The sequence below is a fragment of the Chenopodium album genome, chromosome 20 (assembly GCF_948465745.1).
Source record: "Chenopodium album chromosome 20, dcCheAlbu1.1, whole genome shotgun sequence".
In the NCBI taxonomy this organism is placed as follows: Eukaryota; Viridiplantae; Streptophyta; class Magnoliopsida; order Caryophyllales; family Amaranthaceae; genus Chenopodium; species Chenopodium album.
This window is the reverse complement of record NC_137853.1, coordinates 7308269-7315739: the sequence shown is the minus strand read 5'-3', so window position 1 is coordinate 7315739 and position 7471 is coordinate 7308269.

The following is a 7471-nucleotide window of genomic DNA, read 5'->3' as shown; positions in this document are numbered from 1 at the left end:
TTTTTCAATCCTCTTAATTTAGTTACAATGAAGTTTTAAGCGACATACGCAACAACACAAAGTATTAGGTGATCTGAGACAAGTCTTATCCAACCATTGGTGTAATGCACATTTTTTTGAGCCTGATGATGATATCATTTATTGTTTACTAAATTATATGATTAACTAGTGTGTAGCCCGGACGATGCTCCAGGTTATTTTTTTAACACTTGTAATGAATAGATAGGTTCATTCCTTATTATTTATTTATTCAATATTTGTTTATAATTTATAATAGTTTCCCATTAAACCTTTGAATAAATTATTTATGAAATAACTACTGATTAATTATACAAACATGTTCTTGTAAGAAAATTATGTAGACATGTCCTTTGTATACAATTTATAAAATGATGAAAATAAAGACATAATTAATATCAAAATAATTAAATAACTAAAATTTATGATAGTTAATTTTTCTTGCTTGTATGTATTATCTCGATGATCATAATTAGCAAAAACTAGGATCGTTTTTTTTTTTAAGAATTGCAATTATTAGATGTTCAGATCTCCATCAAATCCATATACTTATATATTTATGAGTCGAGTATTAAAAACATGATTAATATATGGATGAGATGGTAAGACATCTAATGCATAATTTTGTGGTTGTGAGTTCGAATCTCATGATAGACATTTTTATTATAATATACTCAAAGATGATATGGCGAGGGTGCCACGTGGCACATAAACGTTTTTAGGAACGCTTTTTTAATATATAATAACTAGTCTTTAGGCCCGTACAATGTACGGGCTTGTTTTTAGTTGATTTTTTTTGGGGTATGGATTTTATAATTATTATGCAATTAATTTTACTCTTGAGCATGAACCTGACAAACAATTTTTGACAAACCCCCTGAGAAAAGATGATTGCATCATCTAATTTAGGCAATATTTGTCCATGATTGCATATGTGAACACATTTGTAGAACAATTATTTTTTCAAATTTGTTGTACACCCAATGTTATTATTTAACAATAAAACGTTGTTGAATTTAAATTAGGTAATCTAATTTAATTAGGTAATCTAATTATATTTAATTAGGTAATCTAATTATATTTAAATTAATTCTAGTGTAAGCTAATCTTACTGAAATTGGGGGAAAATTGACACTTTGTATTACATCAAATTGTAGATGAAATTATTATTTAATATATGTCTGAAGTGACTATGGTTACATAGGATAGATGAGAATCAGATGTCATTTTGTGTCGTGTAGCATCAGCATCTGTGTTTTCTTTTTGCTATTTTTGCTGTTGACTCTCTTGTATTTCTTGGCTGCTTTCGTCTTTCCTGTGAATTAGTAATAGTGATATGAATAAGGGGCTTTTTTTAACCAAGAAACTTTGTGTTCATCATGGTTGTTTACCTTTCTGGTTTTTGTTTTTTGGGTGTTGAACTTGTTGTGGTGGTATCGGGCTTGACTTCTTCTTTTTTTCTTTTGTTGTTGTTGTTGTTACCATCGGCTTCAATGTGATTCACCTTTCGTTCCACATGATAAACTTTTATTGCTGTTAGTTCTTGTATGTATCCCTTTTTGTTGACTTTAACCTTAAGTGTGCATTCTTTCCCAATGCTTTGTCGAAGTTCGTTTGATACCTTTTCCATTCCGTTCTCCTGTTGATTCAAGTTAGGTGCCTATACATTGAATTTTTTTTTTTTTTTGGGTTTTGTGATGTGGTTGGGAGTGTTACCTGTTCATGAATCTTTAGCATTGTTGTGATTGGTTTTCCAATGATTTTTTCCGCATCTTTGTCAAATATTCCTGCAGTAATTGATGCATCTTCGTCTGCAATTGTGACAATCAATCGGTACCTGTTTTTTGCAAAACTTGTGATTAATATGTTGTATTTACAGGAATTTCCATGTTATTTATTTGTTATTGACCTGTGTATTGGAAATTCTGAAGTAGCTTGGCATTTGTTACAGTATTGTTGGTCATCCAACTTTGACTTGCAATTAGCACACGAAATATAATTCCAGCCGCAGTCTTCATCATGAATGTCTGTTATTTTTGCTACACATGTGTATGTGTTTTTTGTTTCCTGGTTTTGGCATGCTTGTTATATTAGTTAATCTTGTTGATTTTCTTTGTGTCTTTTTTTTTAGTAATGTGTTTCGTACCTGGTCTTCTTCTTCCATGTAAAGTTGCTGTAATTCTGTTATGGTCCTTCGATTCTTGGTCATTGCCTCCTCTAAAGTCTCTGGCTGGGTGGCTTGTATATGTTGTATTTGTTGTTGTGGGACATCAACCAGGCTATGGAGTAAAGATAATTAAAGAGAGTGGTTAGATAATGTGGTTGTAGTGTATCATACTGTTGTATTGTTGTGTGTTTGTTGTTACCCTTGTCTAAAGGTTTCCACCTCCGGGATATCTAAATTGATGTAGATCTTGGTGGCACTTGTGGAATTTAGTTGATAGTTCCCTGCAAAAGTATATAGTAAATATTAGGTTCCCATAATATTTTTTTGAAAGAAGATTTGCACTTAATTATTTCTCACCTTGATACATGCTGACTCGAGTAGCTGTTATGATTATTATTTTTGTATTGGCTACATTTTCCGCTATGTCGTCTGTGATTAATTCTGCTTCGTTACCCCATAGGGTCACGGCCACCTTGTTAAACCTGCATCGTTTTTGTAATTCAGTTATGTTGCAATTTTTTGTTTTTTATTTTATTTTTTTATTTTTTTAATGTCTTACTCTTCATCTTGAATGTGTATTGTTCTTCGTGTAGTTGATGAGTTGTCTTGAGTCTTTTCCACTTTGCTTTCAACCCCTATAAGCTGTCCAATGACCTCTGCATCCTTAAATTGGTTAGTATATTGTGTGTGTGTGTTTTTTTTTTAATTTTGAAGATAGGTGTATTTGGTGGGCCTTTTTTACCTGTGAGTTTGTCTACCTTGTTGTTGCGGTCTGCTAGTTGGTTGAGGGGGTGTAAGTTGAATTTGTGTTTTGGAATGGAAGCTATTGTTTCGTCTTGTTGAATAACTGATGTGAATGATGTGAACCATATAATGTTGGGATGGTCTACTTGTCTTCGTGATCTAGTATTCTTTCCGACATTGAAATGAGTCATTGTATGTATTTTCCCTTCTTGTAGTTTGTCCTCAAAATGCCTTATTAGTGTTTTTTTAACCACCGCTTGGATTTGAGTTCCCTGTACATTTGCAACCCCAGTTAATATCAATAGATTGTAGGTGATAGTATTTTGAATTAGCACTGTTGTTCACTAAATTTATAGTTTGGGTGTATTTGTAATACTATACCTTTTCATCGAGCAAAACCATGTCTATTGCGTCTGCTGAATTATTTGTTGCATTGTACCGGACCTCCCACATTCGGGTTATCCGTGCAGTTATTTTCCAATCTCCTTTGAGTGCTGGATCCAAATCTGCAATATATGTTTTCTCCTCTTCCATTTCCTGTATTTCAGTAAGTGTGTAGTGTGGTCAGTTGACATATTCATAAATTTAGAGTGTAGCTAATTATATCAGAATTTTTGTGTATAATTTCGTATATATATATATATATATATATATATATTTATGTTAATGGATTTTTGTGATACCTTGGTTTTTTGGGCGTTTGTGGCTTCTTCCATATGTGATTTCTTCTTGGCTTCTACTGATTTTTTTCCTTTGGTTTTTGTTGAATATTTTGATTGTGGTGGTATTGGGTTGTTGTTGTTTAGGTTTTTAGTTGTTTTCTCGTTATTTATAATGTTTTTTTTTCCTGTTTAATGTTGGATTATTTGTGTAATTTAATTTTATTTAGTGAGGTTTTTATTGTGAATTTATTGGTAACGGGTTTTAATTTCCTTTGCTAATTATTTGTCAGTTATGGATTTAGAATTATGGCTATTTATGTGTGGTTTTGCCGGCATTGCATCTAATTAATTGTATATTCTATTTAGTGGTAGGTTAATGTGTATTAATTTATTCATTGTAGGGCCTTTTGAGCTGCTTTTGGGTCATTTTTTGTATTGTAGTTATGTTAATGTAATATAGAATCTTAGTTTTTTTAAAATTTTAATTTATGTGTATATTTAATATTTAATTTCTCGGTTTATTTTTTCGTACTATATGGTTTTTTTTAAAAAAAAATGTTATTAAATTGTGATTGTAATTAAAAGGTTTAAACTTCTCCTTTTTTTAGGAATTTGTATCTAAATTTTAAGTTTTGGTTTTCAGTTGTACAGGCTTTTTTTTAAATAAGATTTGTGTTTGTACCTCTGGAGTATTGTTAATCATTGCATCTGGGTATTGTAGTTTAATTTCCATATATCTATGTAGTTGTTAAGAATTTGAATGGGCGTACAGAGGAATCTATTGTAGATTTTATTGAGATCTAGATATTGTATTGATTTGTATGTGATACATGGGAAGCAGTTGAAATTGTCACTTCTTTTAACAATTCATCTATTATTTTTTGCATAATAAATAGTTACAATATATATTGTTTATCTATAAGTTGTCGAAAATTTCAGAGTATACGACATTCTTTGTGACTGAGGAATCTTCCGTAGTGTCTCCATTGGATCCTATACAAATTCGTAAGCCTGATCGACATGTGACTCTAGATACGGCAACGTACAGCTGGCCATGGCTGAACACAGGTTCTGGTAAATATACACCGACTCGATCAAATGTTTGGCCTTGACTTTTGTTTATTGTCATTGCGAAGCATACCTTCACCGGGAATTGTCTGCGCTTCATAGTGAACGGCAATGTGTGGTCTGACGGTGACATTTCTACTCGAGGAATGGGCACTTTTTTTCCTACATTTGATCCTGTCACTACTTGTGCTTCAATCACAGTTGGATGCAACCGTGTTATAATGAGCCTGGTGCCATTGCACAATCCCTCCACTTGGCTAATGTTTCTGAGTAAGATTATTGGGCAGCCCACCTTTAGTTGTATTTCGTGATTTGGGATCCCTGGAAATTGCAGTGTGTTTAGAAATTCTGTGGGGTATAAGTCTTCATCTACTGCTGATGTATTTGTGAGGGGGCTAACTCTATCAACACTTTTATATACTCCTTCTTCTGCATTAATCATCGAGAGTATGTAGTTATTGATATCATCTACACATTCGTTTTTAGGTGCTAGGATTGCCCTTTCAGCAAGATATGCTACATCTGTACATCTGTTTTGAATGTCGGGGTATATTTCATTCACAAGGGCTGCTTTTGTGTCTTCATGGTGTTGTAGCAACAAATCACTTGGTATTTGTATCCAAGTGGCTTCATCTTCCCCGTGTTTTCTTATGGTTGGTAATTTTCCATCACCCACATCTAGCACCCACTTGCTAAAATCTTGCATTTGTTGTAGTCCTACAACGGATGTGCTTCCCCTCAATCTCATGTTTGTTGTAAGCTTTAACACAGTGCAATAAGGCCATATTGTCGCTGATCTACTAATAGATGCATCAACTATATCTCCCCTGCCTTTTCGCGGGACCACAGGTAGTATCTGTCTAAAATCTCCTCCTAGTACGACTGTTTTGCCTCCGAAGGGTCTGTCACCAGAGTTTGCGTTTTCAGTTTGCATGATATCACGCAAAGTGCGATCTACTGCCTCAAAAGCATGTCTATGAATCATCGGGGCTTCATCCCATATTATTAAGCTTGCCCTTTGCAGGAGATTTGCCAAGTCGGAACCCTGGGATATCCTACAACATGAACTTTCATTCAAATTTATCGGGATGCTGAACCGTGAATGGGCTGTTCTTCCACACTGGAGTAATAGAGCTGCAATCCCAGAGGAAGCAACTGCAATCACTATTTGTCCCTCTGAGCGTAGTTTTGATATTAAGGTAGTCCATAAATATGTCTTCCCTGTACCTCCGCTTCCATATATAAAGTAGACTCCTCCTGTTTCTGAATTGACGGATTGAAGTATCTGTTGGTAAACATCATTTTGTTCTGGATTCAGTCCTGCTTCCAAATGAGATGCCTGGTTTGCTAGTGTGCCAACATCATGCATTTGCTCTTCGAGTATAAGCCTGTTTGAGGATTGTTGTACCAAAGATATGTCTGGGTATGGCATGTTGGCATAATTCCTCAGGCTTCGATTATTTCTGTTTAGGCTCAATTCTATCTCATGTAGTGCGTAATTTTGTAACTGGTTTGTTGTTAGCACAATGTTTCTTGTACCCAATCTCTTTTGTTGTCGATATAGGATATCATCTGCTAGCATCTCCCAATTCTTCTCCCATAATTCTGTTGGATTTGTGACCTCACAGAAAATCAATAATGTTACGAATAAGTCTCTTAATTGTGGTGCAGTTGCCCAGGTTGATGCAGCTTGTAGTGCTTCGTGCCATTCATTGTCCCCTTCTAGAAGCCCTAAAGCATTGCATGCTTCCTTGAATGTGCTGAATTCGACGTCGTTGACAGTTCTTATATCTGCAAAGCAAGTTGCTCCTTTAACAATATTTAAAAGAATACGCAAGTAATATTGCTCCCCGGATGCTGGGTGGACGAAGTATATTCTGCCAATTTTGAACCCTCGATCTCTCTCTTTCCATTTCTTTTCCTTCTTTAGCCATACCCATTCAGTGGGGAATTCATGGTAGGTTAAGGTCCGTGCTTTTCTGTATTTTCGATTGGCTTCCATCCATCCGGTGAGAGGAGTTTTTGCTTGACCCACTCTGTCAAGGACATCATCTAGCAGCTCATGATCTTCAAACATTACTGTTTGTTCATCCTCAAGGTGACAGCTGAGGCGTTCGACGGGTGGTTGTTTATATTGTATTTCAAATCCAAACATTCTCCAGCACGCCTCAGCAGCTGAAACATATCTGCATTGCAAATATGTTTTTATTTCATCCCTCTGTGGTTGTTGTTGAATGCCTGACCCTTCACTTTGTTGTTGTATTGTTGCAGTTGCCATATCTGGGCCCTTATTCATGTATTTGAAGAGGTATTTGGTGCATGTGTATTTGTTGCACACCTCCACATTTATGTGTGCTTGGTACTTTACCAGCAAGTCAACATTGTACGGCACAATAAAAGTATTATCAATTGTGATGCCATTCTTTGTTGCTGTCCTTCCATCATTTCTCCTCCGGTAAATCGGGTATCCGTCCTCGCCAATTGATGTTTCACTATTGAAATTTTTAGGGTAGTATTTTGAACACCGTCCTCCCTGCATACATGGACATTTTGGGTTCAAGGCCCCACATGGTCCATGTGTCATGTATTGAACTACTGCCTCAAATGCGATGTGATCTTTTTCTGGATCTGGTAATTCTGCTGAAATCAATCTGTCAATATCTGTTTGAGTTTTCAGTTTGTCAGCTTCATGGAGGAATAACAACATATGAACATGTGGTAGTCCTCTCTTTTGGAACTCTATTGTATATATTACTGCGAAAACCAAAAGAAGGTGCGAGTGTATGTCAATATTTTAAGTTATGTAATACAT